The sequence below is a fragment of the Lissotriton helveticus genome (genome assembly GCF_964261635.1).
Source record: "Lissotriton helveticus chromosome 1_1 unlocalized genomic scaffold, aLisHel1.1 SUPER_1_unloc_15, whole genome shotgun sequence".
NCBI lineage: Eukaryota > Metazoa > Chordata > Amphibia > Caudata > Salamandridae > Lissotriton > Lissotriton helveticus.
In genome coordinates this window covers 1,930,713-1,951,905 of record NW_027611654.1, presented here as the reverse complement: position 1 = coordinate 1,951,905, position 21,193 = coordinate 1,930,713, and the positions used below count along the sequence as shown (strand labels likewise).

At 45.9% G+C, this 21,193-nt stretch overlaps 1 protein-coding gene across 1 annotated transcript in view; it reads left to right on the top strand.

Annotated features, from left to right (window-relative positions):
* Positions 1-2,414, top strand: part of LOC144805587 (uncharacterized) — a 436,700-nt gene extending 434,286 nt beyond the window's left edge. The window contains exon 7 of the mRNA XM_078672112.1: positions 2,209-2,414. The gene's annotated coding sequence lies outside the window, so the exon portion shown is untranslated. The remainder of the gene's footprint in view (positions 1-2,208) is intronic.
* The last annotated feature ends 18,779 nt before the right edge of the window (positions 2,415-21,193 follow it).

Here is a 21,193-nt window from a genome sequence, read left to right as displayed (position 1 = left end):
CATTGTTCTAGTATCCCTCCCCAATATAAACTCCCTATAACCACAGAACTTACACACTCCAACGGGTGTTGGCGCGGCTCCGGAAAACAATTACGGGGCCTGTTCGGTCTGACAAAACATTTTGAACAGCCCTTTAACACCATTTACCATGCTAACCAATCACTCAAATGTCCAGGGCATCACAACATTCATCCACACTCCCCCCACAAGACTGGTGAGACAGCATCTTACTTCCCCTGAATCTCAACCAGTCTCCCTCTTAACCGGGAACCGAGTACCATACTCTGGGATCTGGGAATGGGACTTCCTGCTGTGGAAACTTGGCAGAGACTACTGTTAGGCTGAGCTGAAGCCATTTTGTTTTTAGCATCAATTTTAGTTAAGCCATGTGTTTGCCATGCTTCTCTATTTCGCCGAGTCATCATCTATAATTAGCTCCGACACTGAGTACTGCACATGCTCAGAGAGGCCTTAGATGTTAAGATGCACCTGTCATGTTTTTAACTGTCAGGCTATTTTAACTGATGTCAGCAGCATTGTAGCTACTCCCATTCTGTTGACTAAGCAATTCTGATGTATCCTTGTATGTAACTGACTATTTGTGTGTACACTTGTACCGCCTCTTTTTGAGCCTCCATGCTTACTCTGCAGTGAAACGTGTATATAAGGCCCATGGTTTCTGAATCCCATGTGCTGCCTCATACATTGCCTGAGGGTTCTGTATCGATGTAGTTCCACTCATGTGTCCTAATAAAATACTTTCGCGATATTACAGCTTCCATGCCAATCTCTACTTTGTCAGTCTAAAGGACCAGTGCGCAAAAGGGCGAACCCCTGCACCAGGTGGGCTCCTGAAAAGGCTCACCCCCACAAATTGGCGCCCGTTACGTGGGGCTCATCGGCGACTCGGATGCCTGATGGAGTGGTCTTGACGGAGGTTTGGAATCTCGCTAAGGATGTGCACTGCATGAAGAGGCCCTTGTCTTCGCAGGCTGAAGTGCTTTTCCGATTTTCCCACCTCGACCCTCTAGGAAGTGCCGGTCTACGACTGAGATCCCTTTTGGCGTTTGTCTTACAGTGACCATTTGGTCGATTCAGAGCTTGGCAATTGGAGGCTGGAGACTTTTGTTTGGTAAGATCGCTAAATGTGACGCTTTTTGTTTGGATTTGCTTGGCCAAGATTTTGGTTTGGTTTGGGTATATATAAATTGCAATTTATATAGGCAAGTAATGTGGAGATTTTTCTCTAATTTTTTTAAATCTTGAACGGTACTATATTCGTGTTAAGTACCACTTTGTTATAATTTTATATATACTATAATATTTGTGGGTGCCTGTTTCACGCACGCTTCGAAGGATGTGTTGCTTTCTTGGAGGTACCAATATGGATTTAGAACGAAATCAGCCGGCTCCCTCGAGGAGACACCAAATTGGAATATGTACATTAAAAATTGTATTTCTTCCACAATGTATAGTGCACTATGGAATAAATATACTAAGAAGGATTATGATTTATGATGGCCAATACATGGGTCATTCGATATTAGAAAAATTCACTATGTGGAACAGTGTGTGTTTAAGAGCAAAAGTAGACCAGATATGTTTGACTGTGTGCGAATGTGGATGAAAGAAACGCATAAGAGAGTGAGGAAAGAGCAAGTTTCAGCAGACAAATAACAGCGCAAAGACATCTATCTGAAAGGGCAGGATATACAAAATAAAGAAATGAGGGAAATAAAAGAAAAAGAGGATAGTGATCGCAGTTTAAAGGTAAATGGCTAATACCCTGTCGGGCGTCCTCTCTATGCTCTACTTAATAAACCACAGGATGATTCAATTTTGTTAGATCGATCTCTGCCACCATATACTTTTGCTTCTGCCACTAAAGATGATTCTGATGATGATAAATCTTCCCCAGATCACACAGAGAAAGAGTTAGACCCTAAATGACAGACTCGCTCTTTTTTGACCGCTGATCGTGCAGTCAATCTCAGATCTGCTGCTCGTAAGGCAGCTCGTGGTGATGCCTCGGCTCCAGACATTGTAGCAGATGTTCAGCAATGGCCGGACTCAGAGCAGTTATATTTTACAAAGTCATTTACCGGAGAAGTAATTGAAAATTTTAGGAAACATTCCACAGACTTAGAGCCTGTTGATATAAAACGTGATCATAAATAATCGAGTGACAGTCTTTTTCTCCCTTCCCAGGTGGCCGATTTAATTAGACGTGTGTTTAAACTACGAACTGATGCGTTCCGTTTGCGAGAGGAGAAAAAGGCCGCTGCTGCAGCTGAACAAACAACTCAGACCCCATGCCGCAGGAGAAAGTTCCAGGGACAGATAAGGATACTGTATTTCATGGGAAATCAATGTTTGAAGCTGCACTTTTATATGTCCTTCCTAGGGGTATAGGTACAAGTGATAATAAAGATTCAGCAAATGCTGAAATCAAGAGAACATAACGTTTTTTTTTTTTATCATGGCGCTTACAGCTGCCTTGTGCAAAAACAACAGTTGAAGGACAGAATGCAGAACAATGTCACACATTCACCCCAGTACAGAGATCTGGGCCTAAATCCATCGTTTTTTTGCTCACCATGCCATTCCAGTTTAAACCCAGTCATATGCAAATCAGTCTTGACGCTGTGCCTCATGGGAACAGTCCAGCCCAAACTGCCAAGCCAGGTCCTCCCCGGACTGGAAACAAGCATCCTAGGACCGGTCGAGGTTTCACCCCTCTTCAGCCAGGATAGTTTAATTCCAGTGGCATGGAAAACACAGGACCCACATCTGGGCATACCCATTCCACTCAGGGTGACAAATGCAAAAACAACAGTTGATGGACAGAATGCAGAACAATCTCATACATTCACCCCAGTACAGAGATCCGGGCCTCAATCCATCGTTTTTGCTCACCATGCCATTCCAGTTTGAACGCAGACATATGCAAATCCGTCTTGACCCTGTGCCTCATGGGAACAGTCCAGCCCAAACTGCCAAGCCAGGTCCTTCCTGGACTGGAAACAAGCATCCTAGGACCAGTTTCGGGGTTTCACCCCTCTTCAGCAAGGATAGCTTGATTCCAGGGCATGGAGAGCACAGGACCCACATCTGGGCATACCCGTACCACTCAGGGTGACAAATGCAAAAACAACAGTTGATGGACAGAATGCAGAACAATATCATACATTCACCCCAGTACAGAGATATGGGCCTCAAACCATCAATTTTTTGCTCTCTATGGCATTCCAGTTTGAACCCACCTATATGTAAATCAGTCTTGAATCTGTGCCTCATGGGAACAGTCCAGCCCAAACTGCCAAGCCAGGTCCTCCCTGGACTGGAAACAAGCATCCTAGGACCGGTTTCGGGGTTTCACCCCTGTTCAGCCATGATAGCTTGATTCCAGTGGCATGGAGAGTACGGGACCCACGTCTGGGCATACCCGTAACACTCGGGGAGACAGATGCAAAAACAAAAGTTGATGGACAGAATGGGGAACAATGTCATACATTAATCCCAGTACAGAGATCTGGGCCAGCAGAACACCACCGAAGATGGCCTCAACGAAAATAAAAAATGTGCACTATCTGTCTCCTGGTGAGGCAGCACTGGTATGTGTTTGACTTAATGAGCATAATGGAAGGGTGTGTATGTGCCAAGATAGGTACAGCATGCTGTACCTTCATCCCAATGAAAGACCTATACAGTTGCACACTGTCAATAGCCATCCAAACACTGCACAACCTACAGCAAGTCATGATTAAAGAAGGAGGTGCCCCAAACATAGAATTGTTCGCAGGTTTGTTTACCTGGGTACCAAGGAGGATAGCAGACTTATGAAAAGCCTTGTTACCAGTGGGTGTAATCTTACTCTTGCTGTGATGCAACCTTCAACTAATATGTGCCTCTGTGAAGAAGACTACCCAGAAAACAGGGGGAATACACCTGATTAGGACAGCCAATGCCAGGGGAAACACTCGTACCTCTAGACAGAAAGAGAAACGGTCCATGCTCAAGACACTCAATTAGATGCGGTAATGTTAGCTTCTGATTAATTTATAGAAAGATCCCGCTCTTAGGAGTCCAGCACACCACAGAATAACTGTTGCCTACGCTACCTAAATTCACTTTAACCAATTAACATAACACAGCCGCCCTCTGTTCACCCCTAGCACTTCAAGTGATGGAGACACCAGGGGCCAGATGTACGACCATGACAATTTGTGACTCGCGAATTGTGCTTGATTGCGAGTTGCAATTTGAGAGTCGGAAAATGCCATGTACAACAGTGTCTGAGACACTGTTATCAATTCCCAATGGGGATGTAAATTGCATGCCTCATGAATATTCATGAGGCACTCGCAATTTGCAACCCCATTGAGAATGGCTGGCCCTCCCAGGGATGGTGGCCTGCTAGGTTCAGCAGACCTCCATGTCTGGGACTGCTTTTAAATAAAGCAGTTTTTTTAAAGCAGCCGTTTTCCTTAAAGGAAAAGGAGATGCATTTCAGAAAAAAAAGAAACATTTTGTTCCTTTTTTTAAGGGCAGGTGGTGGTCCCTGGGACCCCTAAAAAATGTGAACCCTGCATTTGCAAACGGGACCCCTTCCCTTCATTTTGTAAAGGCAGGGAGTGGCCCCTGGGACTCTTAAAAAATATTTTCCCCTGCATTTGCAAAGGGGACCCCTTCCCGTTTGCGAATGGGTTACCACGCAGCCACCTGGACCACCTCAGAATGTGACTTTCAGTTGGTATTTATTGTCCCTTCTATCAGAGTGGGATTAAGCATGTAAACACACAATTTATGACCCACTGTACCAGTATTTCCTGCCCAAAGTGGGACAAGCTTCACTTTATCGCACCGGCTGTACAGTAAAAAGCATGTACCTAATGCAAAGGGAATTTCAGCAAGCAGCTGTAGGAGATGTGGCTGCTGTTCCTGATCATTATTGTTTAATTACATTTAAACTGTTACTGATTGCCAAGCCTCGCTGTTCTCCTTTTTGATAATCAGAACCTGCTTCAACACAGCAATGGGTACAACATTCCACATTATCTGCAGTTAAACCCTTGCGTGCTCATGACGAGCTGAGCTCTTCATGACTACCGCTGCCGGCCAACACGGGGCTAATTCCCCGTCTGTGTGGGGTTCTAAAGGAGTGGGCGGAGTCATGATGAGCTCAGCTCGTCATAAGCATAGCTCCACCGCGGGGGAATTAGCCCCGCGTGGAAGGGGTTAAGGAACATTTATATTTACTTTCTGATGGCATGGATTTACAAGATTTTTATTTGGGTCCTAGGCCACCAGATTCTAAAAGATTCATCTACACCACTTACAATGAACTGTGGACGCTGCTGAAAGCTTAAGATTAATATAAATTGACAGGACTATCTTGGAAAATGCATTGACTGTTGTGGACAATGGTATGACAGCATGGCCAAATCATATATAATCTTTAAATAATATTGTATCCTATGCATTCTATGTTACACTTATTGGCACTTCTCTCTTACAGCATGGACAAAGTCAACTGAGAACGATTATGGAATTGAGTGGAAATTGCAGGTTTTAAAATCCTTAGAAATGTCTAAACACAACAGAATTGTATTTGCCTTAAAATTTAACACACACAAAGACTGATGCAAACAAAAAGGAGGTTAACCATTCTACACAGGCTGGCTTTGTGATACATCTTAGTCTGGTATGGCCGTTTAGGCTAACCCAAGGTATCTGGCAAAGGGTACTCCCACTATGCTAGCAATCGTATAGATAGTGTTAGGTAGGAGTAGAATAATATAATCATACCTAGTGTAAGTAGTAAGATGGTCCGCATCATGAGTGTAAACTTAGTTTATGCAGGGCTGCATATCGGGCACTGCTGTCATTCCAGAACAGTCCCCTCTTCCGGAATTCTCCTCTCTGCCCCCAAGGAGACGGAACACCGTTTATATCATAAAACTATTGCGCTGGAGTTGCAGTTATGCGACCGTGTTATGTCTAAATGTAAGGAGCTGTTGCTGGACGAGCAAAGAAAACAGTACACTATGTTGTTATATATTCCAAGCACCTTGAGTGAAATATGTAGACGAAATCCCAAGAATAGTCCCTGAATAACAAACATGTATAGCATAGTCTTAAATAATAACACAAATGTGTTATATGTGGCTATGCAGAGCGAGCCGAGGAACCCAAAAATGCAAAACTAAGGGAGAACCAAAGTGGACCCAAAAGGGAAAGCATTACATCTTTGTCTTTTATACCATTCTTTTAATGCTGGTTACACTGCTTTGTTTGTTTTGCCTGATAATTGCAACACACTCTTTTTACACAAGAATATGATTGTTTCAATAAATGTTTGAAAAGCCAATTCGTATCTTTCTTGTGTTTACCTTGGGCATGCAAAAGTAAACAACAAAAGGGTAGGGTTGTTTCCACGTTTTCCTTGGAGAGTACAAAAGGGGTCATGTTCGTGGTTGCTGGTACCATCTGGTATCCTAGTGAGTTTAGGGGGTTCCGATGGGGCATTGTGAGCTAGTTAGGAACCAGGCCAACAATTCCTGATGATACTCGTGAACCAAGGTCCCATATTTTGACGCTTATGTTGTCCAGAATACACAGTCCTACTTAATACGTAGGAACCGATAACATTCCCATGGATAGGACGCAGGCAAAAAGGAATTGGGTTTCAAGTCAGTACAAAAGGAAAAGAACATCCTTTCAAGCACAAAGGGATAACTTGCTACAGGGGTCACACTGAGGGGGCATTCACTAAAGAACTGTCAGGTGACTGACGTGTCCCAGCAGCACCCATTATAGTGAGTTGTTAACTTAGGTAATGGGCCCCTGTTGGACACAATCTAACAGCAATCACCATTTTGGAAGGGGACACAGATGTCCCTAGGTGCATCCATTCAAATGCCATGGGGTCTGTGTTGTTAGTTATCCTCCAAGGGAGGAAGCTCATTACCCTGAATGATGCAGGTGCTGACAGGACTATGGCTGAGAGGAAGAATCCCGAGCATAAGGAGATTCTCTCTAGTGCCGGTTGGCACAGGCTGGCTATCCAGTGGGGATACTATGAAGTACTAGCAAGAGAACTTACTAGCACCGTGCACTTTTCACTGGGTTTCAAAACAAACCCTGACTCATAAACAAATATTCAAACAAAAAACACTTGCTCAATTAGATCCATACATATACTGTATTATTTAACATAAATTTTAACTATCAAGTCTTACATAAAACCATAAATATAAATCCAATCACAGTATATTTGAAAAAAAAATCATATCCTATGCATGATATAAATCATAAACATATCGTTGAAAAACATGTATAATTATTCCATATGTCTCTTGTGCAGGCCCTGATTGAGGGTTTGTTTTGAAACCCAGTGAACAGTGCACAGTGCTAGTAAGTTCTCTTGCTAGTACTTCATAGTATTCTCTACAGGCACTTGGTATGAAAGCGAGCGTCATACCGTAGCACCAATAGTTAAAAAGTATTAGATATTCCTGAATCAGTTTAAAACAGGCATGCACCTTCGTTCTCTTTAAATATCCAGTGGGGATGACATGGAGTGCCCATTGCCCGAGCGGAGGTAGAAATTAGTGTCAAGCCTACCGCAGCCAATGTTATGTTATGTTATGTTATGTTATGTTAAAATAGCTTATATAGAGCTTAGCTGCCCCAGCAAAGGGGCGTCCCGGCGCTTTCTAGCAGATAGATAACTGACTCAGGTGCGATTCAGCAGGGTATAATTCCAGAAAAGCTTAGTTTAAGGGGAAGAGGTGGGCTTTGATTGCCTTTCTGAAGTCCAACAGGCATTCCCGCTCTCGTATGTGGGCTGGTAATGAGTTCCACAATTTTGCTGCTAAATAGCGGAAGGAGCGTCCTCCCGCTCGGCAGCGCTTGATCCGGGGTACCCTGACCAGATGTTGACCTGCAGAGCGTAATACGCGAGGTGGAACATACGGGGTCAAAAGGTTGCAGAGCATTTTAGGAGTAGCAAGTTTTAAGATTTTAAAAGAAAGGCATAGTGTCTTAAACTGAATTCACTGAGCCATAGGGAGCCAATGAAGTCTCCGGATTGGGTCAGAGATGTAGCAGAATCGGGGAAGGCCTACTAAGGCTCTGGCAGCTGCATTTTGAGTGTGCTGCATCCGAGAGATCTCAGCTTGATTGGCTCCCAGAAGCAAGGAACAAGCGTAGTCCATTCGGGAAAGAACCGTGGACTGGACTATCAGCTGCCTTGCAGATGAGTCAAAGAACTTTAAAATAGGTCTTAGACCTCGTAAAATGCCAAAGCATGTAGCAGTGACTTTTTTTTGTATGTAAGCAAAAACTAAGGGAGGAGCCCAGCCACACCCCCAAGTTTTTGACTTCTGTTTTGAGTTCTGGGGCTTTACCCAGAGCATTGGGCCACCAGTGATCGCCCCATAGATCTACATTTTTTCCAACCAGTAGCACCTCTGTCTTGTTTGCATTTAGTTGCAGACAGTTAGATGTCATCCAGTCTGCCACAGCAGTCAGGCCCCTTTTAAACCTGGAGATATTTGGGGCTGATCCTTCAGCTAGGGCAACCCCTAGCTGCGTGTCGTCAGCATATGAGACAATGGTGAGGTCCCATTGTCTGGCGACATCAGCTAGTGGCTGAACATAAAGATTAAACATTGTGGGGCTCAATGCCGAGCCTTGGGGGACGCCCTGCTCAATAAGATGTACCTAAGATAGGAAAGGAGGGGTGGAAACACGAAAGGACCTCTCAGTCAGAAAGGATCTGAACCAAGCAAGGGCCAGATCAGTGATCCCTGCCTCCTCAAGACGGTGGAGCAGAACCTTGTGGGATACAGTATCAAAGGCGGCACTGAGATCTAACAGGATCAGTGCCGCCATTTGACCATGGTCAAGGATACTCCGCAGGGGTTCCGTCATGGCCAAGAAAGCAGTCTCGGTACTATGACCGGCGCGGAAACCATGTTGCGTTTCGTCCAGAATGTTATTGGAGCTCAGGACGTTGGTGAGTATAGTATTAACATGTGATTCTGCCACATTCGCTACCCAGGGAAGAAGAGAGATAGGCCTGAAATGTTCAGGCTTTATAGGGTCCAAACTAGGGTTTTTAAGGACGGGAGAGACCCACGCCTGTTTCCATTTCACCGGAACAATGGCGGATGAGAAAGAGGCATTAACCAGCTGGTGTAGCGGGGCCATGCAGGGCAGAGAGGATTCTCTGAACTGGGCAGCTTTCAGTGGATCAGCCGGAGAGCAGGACTTAATTTTCACAGTCAATGTGCTAAATTCTTCCCAGGAAATCTCAGGAATAGCCGTCAGATCAGAGGCTAAGGCTGGTCTAATGAAAGGAGATGGACCGGGCATAGTCATGGAAGAAAAAGATTGATAAATAGCCCGTATTTTCTCCACGAAGAAGGAGGCCAATTCTTCACATTGGGATTCTGACGTGGGAATAGGCGCTGGAGATTTTTTGGCACTGAGATCTTTTGAGAATTTTGAAAATGACTTTAGCGGGGGTTGGAGCTCAATTTAATCTCAGAAGCATAGTACTCCGCTCGAGCCCTGCATACAGCTCTATGATATGTTTTAAGTTCGGCTAGATAGTAAGCTTTTTTTCGGGAGCATAGATTTTCCTCCACTTGCGCTCATACCTTTTGCATGTCTTCTTCAGGGAAGTCAAGGTGTCATTATACCAGGGGTTAGAATCCTGTGTGCAACCCTTAATCCAGGTTGCCGGTATAAGAGTGTCAAGTGCCCGAGTGATCCAGGCACAGAATGAATCATATCCTGTCTCGACAATTACTAAAAGGGCCTAAAGGGTCCGCTCCTAAGAGTGCGTGGAAATCTTCAAGTCGAAACTTACGCCACGGTCTTTTAAATACCGAACGTTGAGTATTGTTGTGTGAAGATGCAGGTGTAGGAATGGTCATTTCAACTAGGAGATGGTCGGACCAGGCCATAGGAGTAGGGGTAATCACAGTGGACATCTCAATGTTTGTAAATATGGGGTCTAGCAGATGACCTCATTTATGTGTAGGGCTTTTAACTATTTGATGGAGCTGAAATGCGGCTAAATTTGCAAGCATAGTGCGAATAGTCTGATCCTGGTCCAGATCAAAGTGGAGGTTAAGATCGCCAAAAATGCTAAAATTAGCCGATTCCACGGCAAATGCTCCTACTGCCTCTAAGAGAGCATTGTTAAAACCGGAGGCAGGTCCGGGAGGCCTAAATATTAATAGACCCGAAAGGGTAAAATGAGTGCTCACAGAGATACTAAAGTGAGCACATTCACCTCGTTCCCTATTAACTTTATCAAAAAGACAGGAGTAGCTAGACATCCCCTAGTCGCTCTATTCACCAAAGAAATAGAGTATTCAGGAGGTAGCGCCAGATTCGGTGTGGCCGTCATATCATCACTCAGCCAAGTCTCAGTCAGAAAGAAAATATCAGGAGTTTCATCAATGATACAGTCATATATTTCCGCATGGTGTTTAGCTAATGACCTTACATTTAACTGTAGTATTTTAAGCCGATGTTGAGGGAGTATGACAGGAGAAACAGATAAAGGCATAGGTTTAGAAAGTACAAAAGTGCTACACGGACAGCATAACGGGCCACTCAGGGGATGAAGTGGAGGAATGCTACAATGGTGAGATGGAGGTCGCAGATTTAATAAAACCTCTCTGGATTAAAGATAGCTACCTGGCAGATTTTGGCCAGCGTTTCTGGCGAGAGGCGACCTACTGGCTCGGCACGCCGCCGGCGCTCCCGCGCCATATTGGATATAAATAGTTGGCAGGGGGCGTGTAGCAACTAGAGCGCCGACCAAAATGGCGCGCTCCCGGAAGTGGTGGTTCCGGTCTTTGCTCTTGTCTATGCCCTCCACATCAATCAGCCACAGGGCTGCGGTGCACCGGGGCGCAAGAGTGTATAATAAGTCAGGTAGGTGTTCAGGGTTATTCACGCTATTTTTAAAACAATGACGAAATAAAATAGATCTTCCCTCCACCTACTGAACCTGAAGCCAAAATGCAGGAAATAGCCTTAACGATGTGTCCCCGTGTCAGCAGGATCGAAGAACTGACTCGTGAGATGGCAAATGCTGCAATCGCCACAGGGGTAGTGACCTGTGACTTTGGGGAGGTTCCATACTAAATGTAGTGTAGGGTTGGTGGTGGTTTCCGTGGTTCTAGGCCGTGTAGAGATGAGTTGATCCCGTAGGCTGTTCGATTTTTTGTAGGCAAAGAGGGGCAGGTCCCAGTCTCGTTTGCCCGTGTTGATGATTCTCCAGTTTTTCTTGATGATTTTACCCACTGAATTAGAGATAGGGTTGTACGTAGTGACACAGGTCAATGGTGTTATTGTTTCTTGACGGGTCGGTGTTTCCAGGAGGGCATCTCTATTTTGGTTTTTGCCTGTTTCTTGGTCCTGCCGATGATCCTTCTTGGGTAGCCTTGTTGTTGTAGTCAGTGGGAAGGGTCTGTGGCCTGTGTGTTGTAGTCCTCCTTATTGCTGCAATTGCGCCTTATGCGTAGAAATTGGCCATAGGGCAGGTTCTCCCTTAGTGGTCGTGGGTGGAAACTTTCAAAGGCCAGTAGTGAATTTCTTGCCGTGGGTTTGTAGTACGTGGTGGTTGATAGTTTGCCTAGCTGTTCTCTCTCTAAATTGGTTACACGTTTTAGGTACACTCCAGATTGGTTACTTGGTTACCCTTATGAGTCCCTAGTATAGGTACCTTAGGTACCAAGGGTATAGGTACCCCAGAGGCCTACCAGGGGCTGAAGCATGTGTTATGCCACCCCTGGGAAACCTTCAATAATGGCACCACAGGTCTGCACTTGCAGCCTGGGTAAGGTGGTGTAAGCACCCCTTACTTAGATATAGTATACCTATATCAATATATATCTATATATAGACACATATTAACCTATAAGTCACTCCTATGGTAGGCCTCGAAAATCCTGAAGGCAGAGTGCTTGGTTTTATGTGAGAGTGTGCCCTAGCATGAGCTGAGCCCCTCTGCAGCTTTCGGAAACCCTTCCTTATAGCTGTTCTATGATACAGCCATACTATTTACTCTTAAGTGCATTATAACCTCGCAGTAAATGCTAACTTTGGTTTGGCTGCATCAAAACATGTTGTGTTTGGTGTCAAACACTTTGGAATCCTACCCCAACCCCCACCAGTTCTGGCGGCAGGGGTAGAATTCAACACTTCTAGAGGGAAAAGACATGTACACACTGGTATACCCGGTAAATGTTTAAAAGAGCCTCAGCATCACAAAATGGATCCTGCTGCCACAGACACGAGTCTTACCTCCTGCTGCTGGATGAAACTCCGGCAGGAGAGGCTTGAACAATAGGTTTCCTGTCCTGTGAGGTGCCAGGACCTCCCCAGACAGGCTTTAGTGTATTGGGGTAGGGTGGGTTGCATTCAGTAAATGATTTTCAGACACTGCCTGGGGCACACAAGGCGGCCCATTTATTTCCCAGTTCAAACCGGTGGCTGGGGCACTCAGCCCCAGCTCTGGTGTGAAACTGGACAAAGGGGAAGGGGTATAACCACCCCCTCCCCAGGTCCTCCCATAGTTGGGAACCCAGAGTTAGTCCAACCCCTAAATTTAGTATAAGTATAGGAACCCAGTCACTGAGACTTTAGATTACCCTGGACGAAACTTCGAAACATAAATCTTTGACCTTCGACATTCCATATCGACTGGAAGATGGAAGAAATCTCCCTTGGGGTCAAGGAGTGACACCCCTGTTCAAACAGTCACCAAAGAAGCATCTTGACAGTCTGCATTTTCAAGGCTCCTCACGGATCCCGAAGAATCTGCGACACAGGACACAGACTTCCAGATATTGCCCAGGCTGACACGAGTCCCCAGCAAAGCTGAGACCTGTAGCTATCACAAGAGACATGGGACCGGAACTCCTGGACATCCTGCACATTTGCTAATACATCTACTTCCCCAGCTTTCCTGAAGTTGTGCATTGGACTACTTATAGTCCAAGCCCTGAGCACCTTTTGCCTGGAAGATTGTGGGCCTACACTCCACGAGTGTTCCGTGGGCCCGCTTTCAGCATTTACGCTCAAGGTGCCTTCGTGATCCCTAGTCCGTTGGCTAGTGGGTCCCCCTGAAGGAATCTACTTTGTTTCCACGGCTTCCCTGGTTGCCCCAGATGTGCCCTGACTCCCCTCCAATAGGTGAGTTCCTCAGACCTTGCTGGTCTGCACCGAAACCAATCTTGTCATCTTGTCATCTTGCGTGGGTTGCTGTTGCCAAGGCTTGTTGGGTCCAATCCAGATTTGTTGTTTGTTTCTTTACTCCTGGGTGGAGTAAACCGGAGCAATGAAATTCTGACATTTCAATTTCACTTATAATTGGTGATCATAACTAGCTCACTCTCAATAACTCACTCGCTAACTCTCTCACTCTCACTAACTAAATCTCACTCTCTCTCACTAACTCAATAACTCTCTCTCACTAAGTCACTCGCTAACTCTCTTACTCTCACTAACTAAATCTCACTCTCTCTCACTAACTCAATAACTCTCTCTCACTAAGTCACTCGCTAATTCTCTCACTCTCACTAACTAACTCTCTCACTGATTGTATCACTCTTACTAACTTTCTCAATTTCTCACTAACTATCTCTCACTAATTAACTCACTAAATCTATCACTCTCACTAACTAACTAACTAACCTTCACTCTCCTGTTATTTATACCCACTCCTTTCACAATAAACACCATAAAAAGCAACGAATAGAACAGGCAGATACAAGTTGCCAGCATTCAAGCATAAAAAAACCACAAATCATTACTGCTAATTAATAGTTTTTTATCATCTTTATTTTGTATCATAACTAAACTAACAAAAATGCTTCTCACACTTCTTTATTATGACATTTCAGCATACTGCAGACTTCTGCACAACACAGCTTAAAAACAACCACAAACTCAATATCTCTGCCTTAACACTTATTAGTTCCCAAAGGCAAGACCTATTGGCTATGCCAATGCTTGTTTTGTTTATTTCAGCAGGATTACTTCTGGTGGGACTTCTAGTGTCACTTTTTGTCACTATTAAATTAGCTTCAGGCATTCCCTTTATTGCTGGATTTTGAGGCTCTTCACAGCCTGGATCCAGAGCACAAGCCCCCATGGGGCTGCTGCAGGAGCCTGGCTGGCACTGGAGGGGGTGTGGCCGGCCACATTCATTTGCATACCCAGAAGCCTCTGCGGCAAACACCCGATTCATCAGTACAGGCGACACAGGCGTGTGTTTAATAGCAGAAGTAGTATTTGTAGCTCTGCATGCAAAGGCATTCATGAAAGTGACCAGCACGTCAACGCTGCAAAGTCACCCTACCAGTAGTAAGTGATATTTTTTATCGTGATTGCGCGACTTATTAATTTGTGCATGTTACCATGAAACTTAGGTTTCGCTGATCACGCGCACTCCGAGGGGCCTTGAGAAGCGGTAAACATTCTGTGAGAGTCCCGGGGCAGTCGGGCCTCCTCGGCTGCTGAGGAGAGGAGGCGTCACAGGGTCACGTGACTCAGTACGAGGCGCCTGCGCGAAGGAGCGGGAGGTGCAACGCTCCCTCCTGTCGCTAGAGGTCGGGAGGCTCGAGAGGAAGAGGCAGTGCGTCACCATCACTCTGCATACCCACAATCCTGTGCGCACCTCATAATGCTGCTTTACTATCATATAAACGCCGGGCTCTTTGTGGTAGTGAATATGACAAAGAGCAGACATTTAAGAACGAAGGGCCAGAGTATCAGTCCTCAAGTGGGAAGACACGAACCGTAGTTAAGCACACTACTTTTCTAAGGGAGGGTTCTGGGTAACTTGCTTCTTATGTGACATTTGTCAAGTAATGGTAAAACCAATAATAATCACTCCTTTGACCTCCTACATGAGAGGCGCACCTGGTGCGGCGCGGCCAGCCTGTCCAGGGCGTGCATCGAGGCGCTTCGAGGGTCCCTTCGAAGCCCCCACCACAAGGAGTGTCACTGCTGCCCCCCTACCGACCCCTGCAGCAGTGGAGCGCGCCTATCGCCCACCCCCAAGCGGCTTCAAGCCGCTGATCCGTGCCTGGCATGCAAAGGGTGCCCCCGACAAAGAGACCAGCAGAGCATTTCAAAGCCCACGGCCCCAGCTCGTTTGTCTACATAGCGCAAAGCCCCTCAAGCACAAGCCCCTCAAGCCGAGACCCTGCTGGGCAGAGCAGGGAAAGGGGCACGGCACACCTGCAGCGCCACCCAGCGACCGACGCAGGCACTGCAGCCTGCAAAGACAAGACAGGATTTCTCTTCGTTTCCGAAGGACCCCAAAGATCAAGGGGGGTCTGCGCCCCCTCCTCCCACCTGACACCCCTGACCTCGGGGCTCCTTTACAACCCAGAGCTCCCTGAACCTCAGCCAGCATACTCGTCCTATGCCATATCCTAGCCAGGGTAGGAGCAGGAGAGAATACCATTCCCCTGGCCTCCCCCACAAACTTGTCCTAAAGGACACTCCTGCAAAAAAAGGAGCTCCAGCCCCGGCCCTTCCAAGGTTCCAGGCCTCAGCATCACAGGAGCACTTTCTTGGGTCACTAGAAAGTCCACAAGGTTGTCCCTGTCCCCCCCAGAATTAGTGTCTCCTACGCCCCTGTTCTAGGCGCTAAGCCTATCGCATAAAGATGTGTGCATTGCCAGTAAAGCCCTGCCAAACAATACATAAACCTATGGCCTGCACACATGCTTTTCACCTACCGGTAGCACAGTGTTTGCAGCAGGGTTGTGCTGTAACCCCCCGTACAGGGAGAGAAAGATGGTTCTTTACAGTAATCAATATTTATTTATTTTATTTTATTTGAAAAGTTTTATATAGCGCTACTAGACCCGGAGGTATCAGAGCGCTTTACATGAGTTACAGTGAGTTACAGGTTACATAGTTACATACCCAATCCGGGGCTCAACAATAGAGGCTTCAATTATTTTTAAAAGCAACTTAATGGGCATTTATGTTAGTGCAAGATATACCTGTAGGATAAATGCAGGTGAGTCCTATCGACTGGACGACTCGGTCAGATGGGAGCATTCATATTTCTCCGCCAGAGTGGAAACGCGAGTGTCCGCTGAGGTTGTAATGGGTTAGTTTTGTTTGTTAGGTGATCGCGGAGTCTTCAAAGAGCTGTCCTTCATTTATCCAATGGGCATTTTATTCCATCCACTTTGGTAAAAAAGTTGTCTTTCAAGTCCTTGTGAGTTTCCTAATCCGCGACTATATGATGCACGTGGATTTATGCATTAGGAACTCTTGGGGCTGAAAACTGTATCTACATTCCCATTTGGCTCTGATTTTGGATTTATGAACTACCAAAGGGTGGACTCATTTATTTAATATGGTGTAGTAGTAGTAGTAAGAAAACTAAAAGAAATGCAAATCAGGTTGCTCTTTTTGTTGTTCCAGCTTCCATCTCTTTACTCTTTCTGAATCACACCTCTCACTTCTTTCGCCTTCACAATTTGAGCAGCCAGACTTAACGAAAGCCGGCTGTACTGCTCAGCATTTCTCAGCACCCCATGTTCAAAGTAGGCCTGGGCGGTAAATTCTGTTCCACTTGTGGAATTTGGGTAATTTCACGTTCCGCGGAGAACACGGAATTTGCAAAAAATTCAGCGATCCACTGCTTTGCGGAATTTTTTGCTTTTTGCGCTTTCAAAATGCGTATTTGCAAGATATTCCCCCCCCCCCCCCCCGAGAAAAAAGCACAGCAAACAGGAGGAAAAAGCAATTATGCGTGTTCGTGGAACTCTGCGTGCTTGCAGAGATTTTTTACCGTTTTGCAGAGCTTTGCGTAGCACGACTATCCAAATACCGCCCACCCCTAGTTCAAAGTACAGGCAGTCCATAATTAGAGTGATGCTAGTAGTATTTTGCCTTTGGAGCTTTCAACACGGGTCTAGCTGATGGAAGTACCTTGCTTGGCGATGATGACAGGCTTAGCAACGTCACTGTCCTTTAAAGAAGGGTAACCAAGACGTCAGGGCATGACTGAGCCTAATGAACAGTGCCCTGTGCTTTCCTTTGGTGCCTGACGAATATATAACAGGCTTAGCGACGTCACTGCCCTTTAAAGAAGGGTAACAAGGACGTCAGAGCATGACTGAGCCTAATGAACAGTGCCCTGTGCTTTCCTTTGTATGTGACGAATATATAACAAGCTTAGCGACGTCACTGCCGTTTAAAGAAGGGTAACAAGGACGTCAGAGCATGACTGAGCCTAATGAACAGTGCCCTGTGCTTTCCTTTGTATGTGACGAATATATAACAAGCTTAGCGACGTCACTGTCATTTAAAGAAGGGTAACAAGGACGTCAGGGCATTACTGAGCCTAATGAACAGTGCCCTGTGCTTTCCTTTGTGCCTGACGAATATATAATAGGCTTAGCGACGTCACTGCCCTTTAAAGAAGGGTAGCAAGGACGTCAGGGCATGACTGAGCCTAATGAACAGTGCCCTGTGCTTTCCTTTGTACCTGACGAATATATAATAGGCTTAGCGACGTCACTGCCCTTTAAAGAAGGGTAGCAAGGACGTCAGGGCATGACTGAGCCTAATGAACAGTGCCCTATGCTTTCCTTTGTACCTGACGAATATATAACAGGCTTAGTGACGTCACTGCCCTTTAAAGAAGGGTAACAAGGACGTCAGGGAATGACTGAGCCTAATGAATAGTGCCTCGTGCTTTCCTTTGTACCTGACGAATATATAACAGGCTTAGTGACGTCACTGCCCTTTAAAGAAGGGTAACAAGGACGTCAGGGAATGACTGAGCCTAATGAACAGTGCCCTGTGCTTTCCTTTGTACCTGACGAATATATAACAGGCTTAGAGACGTCACTGCCCTTTCAAGAAGGGTAGCAAGGACGTCAGGGCATGACTGAGCCTAATGAACAGTGCCCTATGCTTTCCTTTGTACCTGACGAATATATAACAGGCTTAGAGACGTCACTGTCCTTTAAAGAAGGGTAACAAGGACGTCAGAGCATGACTGAGCCTAATGAACAGTGCCCTGTGCTTTCCTTTGTACCTGACGAATATATAACAGGCTTAGTGACGTCACTGCCCTTTAAAGAAGGGTAACAAGGACGTCAGAGCATGACTGAGCCTAATGAACAGTGCCCTGTGCTTTCCTTTGTATGTGACGAATATATAACAGGCTTAGTGACGTCACTGCCCTTTAAAGAAGGGTAACAAGGACATCAGGGAATGACTGAGCCTAATGAATAGTGCCTCGTGCTTTCCTTTGTACCTGACGAATATATAACAGACTTAGCGACGTCACTGCCCTTTAAAGAAGGGTAACAAGGACGTCAGGGCATGACTGAGCCTAATGAACAGTGCCCTGTGCTTTCCTTTGTACCTGACGAATATATAACAGGCTTAGCGACGTCACTGCCCTTTAAAGAAGGGTAACAAGGACGTCAGGGAATGACTGAGCCTAATGAATAGTGCCTCGTGCTTTCCTTTGTACCTGACGAATATATAACAGACTTAGCGACGTCACTGCCCTTTAAAGAAGGGTAACAAGGACGTCAGGGCATGACTGAGCCTAATGAACAGCGCCCTGTGCTTTCCTTTGTACCTGACGAATATATAACAGGCTTAGCGACGTCACTGTCCTTTAAAGAAGGGTAGCAATGACGTCAGAGCATGACTGAGCCTGATGAACAGTGCCCTGTGCTTTCCTTTGTACCTGACGAATATATAACAGGCTTAGTGACGTCACTGCCCTTTCAAGAAGGGTAGCAAGGACGTCATGGCATGACTGAGCCTAATGAACAGTGCCCTGTGCTTTCCTTTGTACCTGACGAATATATAATAGGCTTAGCGACGTCACTGCCCTTTCAAGAAGGGTAACAAGGACGTCAGGGCATGACTGAGCCTAATGAACAGTGCCCTGTGCTTTCCTTTGTACCTGACGAATATATAACAGGCTTAGCGACGTCACTGTCCTTTAAAGAAGGGTAGCAATGACGTCAGAGCATGACTGAGCCTGATGAACAGTGCCTCGTGCTTTCCTTTGTACCTGACGAATATATAACAGGCTTAGTGACGTCACTGCCCTTTCAAGAAGGGTAACAAGGACGTCAGGGCATGACTGAGCCTAATGAACAGTGCCCTGTGCTTTCATTTGGTGCTTGACGAATATATAACAGGTTTAGAGACGTCACTGTCCTTTCAAGAAGGGTAGCAAGGACGTCAGGGCATGACTGAGCCTAATGAACAGTTCACTGTGCTTTCCTTTGTACCTGACGAATATATAACAGGCTTAGTGACATCACTGCCCTTTCAAGAAGGGTAACAAGGACGTCAGGGCATGACTGAGCCTAATGAACAGTGCCTCGTGCTTTCCTTTGTACCTGACGAATATATAACAGGCTTAGCGACGTCACTGTCCTTTAAAGAAGGGTAGCAATGACGTCAGAGCATGACTGAGCCTGATGAACAGTGCCCTGTGCTTTCCTTTGTACCTGACGAATATATAACAGGCTTAGTGACGTCACTGCCCTTTCAAGAAGGGTAGCAAGGACGTCATGGCATGACTGAGCCTAATGAACAGTGCCCTGTGCTTTCCTTTGTACCTGACGAATATATAATAGGCTTAGCGACGTCACTGCCCTTTCAAGAAGGGTAACAAGGACGTCAGGGCATGACTGAGCCTAATGAACAGTGCCCTGTGCTTTCCTTTGTACCTGACGAATATATAACAGGCTTAGCGACGTCACTGTCCTTTAAAGAAGGGTAGCAATGACGTCAGAGCATGACTGAGCCTAATGAACAGTGCCCTGTGCTTTCCTTTGTACCTGATGGATATATAACAGCTTTAGCGACGTCACTGCCCTTTAAAGAAGGGTAGCAAGGACGTCAGGGCATGACTGAGCCTAATGAACAGTGCCCTGTGCTTTCCTTTGTACCTGATGGATATATAACAGCTTTAGCGACGTCACTGCCCTTTAAAGAAGGGTAACAAGGACGTCAGGGCATGACTGAGCCTGATGAACAGTGCCCTGTGCTTTCCTTTGTGCCTGACGAATATATAACAGGCTTAGTGACGTCACTGCCCTTTCAAGAAGGGTAGCAAGGACGTCATGGCATGACTGAGCCTAATGAACAGTGCCCTGTGCTTTCCTTTGTACCTGACGAATATATAATAGGCTTAGCGACGTCACTGCCCTTTCAAGAAGGGTAACAAGGACGTCAGGGCATGACTGAGCCTAATGAACAGTGCCCTGTGATTTCCTTTGGTGCCTGACGAATATATAACAGGCTTAGAGACGTCACTGCCCTTAAAAGAAGGGTAACAAGGACGTCGGAGCATGACTGAGCCTAATGAACAGTGCCCAGTGCTTTCCTTTGTACCTGACGAATATATAACAGGTTTAGCGACGTCACTGCCTTTTAAAAGAAGGGTAACAAGGACGTCTGGGCATGACTGAGCCTAATGAACAGTGCCCTGTGCTTTCCTTTGTACCTGACGAATATATAACAGGCTTAGTGACGTCACTGTCCTTTAAAGCAGGGTAACAAGGACGTCAGGGCATGACTGAGCCTAATGAACAGCGCCCTGTGCTTTCCTTTGTACCTGACGAATATATAACAGGCTTAGCGACGTCACTGTCCTTTAAAGAAGGGTAGCAATGACGTCAGAGCATGACTGAGCCTGATGAACAGTGCCTCGTGCTTTCCTTTGTACCTGACGAATATATAACAGGCTTAGTGACGTCACTGCCCTTTCAAGAAGGGTAACAAGGACGTCAGGGCATGACTGAGCCTAATGAACAGTTCCCTGTGCTTTCATTTGGTGCTTGACGAATATATAACAGGTTTAGAGACGTCACTGTCCTTTCAAGAAGGGTAGCAAGGACGTCAGGGCATAACTGAGCCTAATGAACAATTCCCTGTGCTTTCCTTTGTACCTGACGAATATATAACAGGCTTACTGACATCACTGCCCTTTCAAGAAGGGTAACAAGGACGTCAGGGCATGACTGAGCCTAATGAACAGTGCCTCGTGCTTTCCTTTGTACCTGACGAATATATAACAGGCTTAGCGACGTCACTGTCCTTTAAAGAAGGGTAGCAATGACGTCAGAGCATGACTGAGCCTGATGAA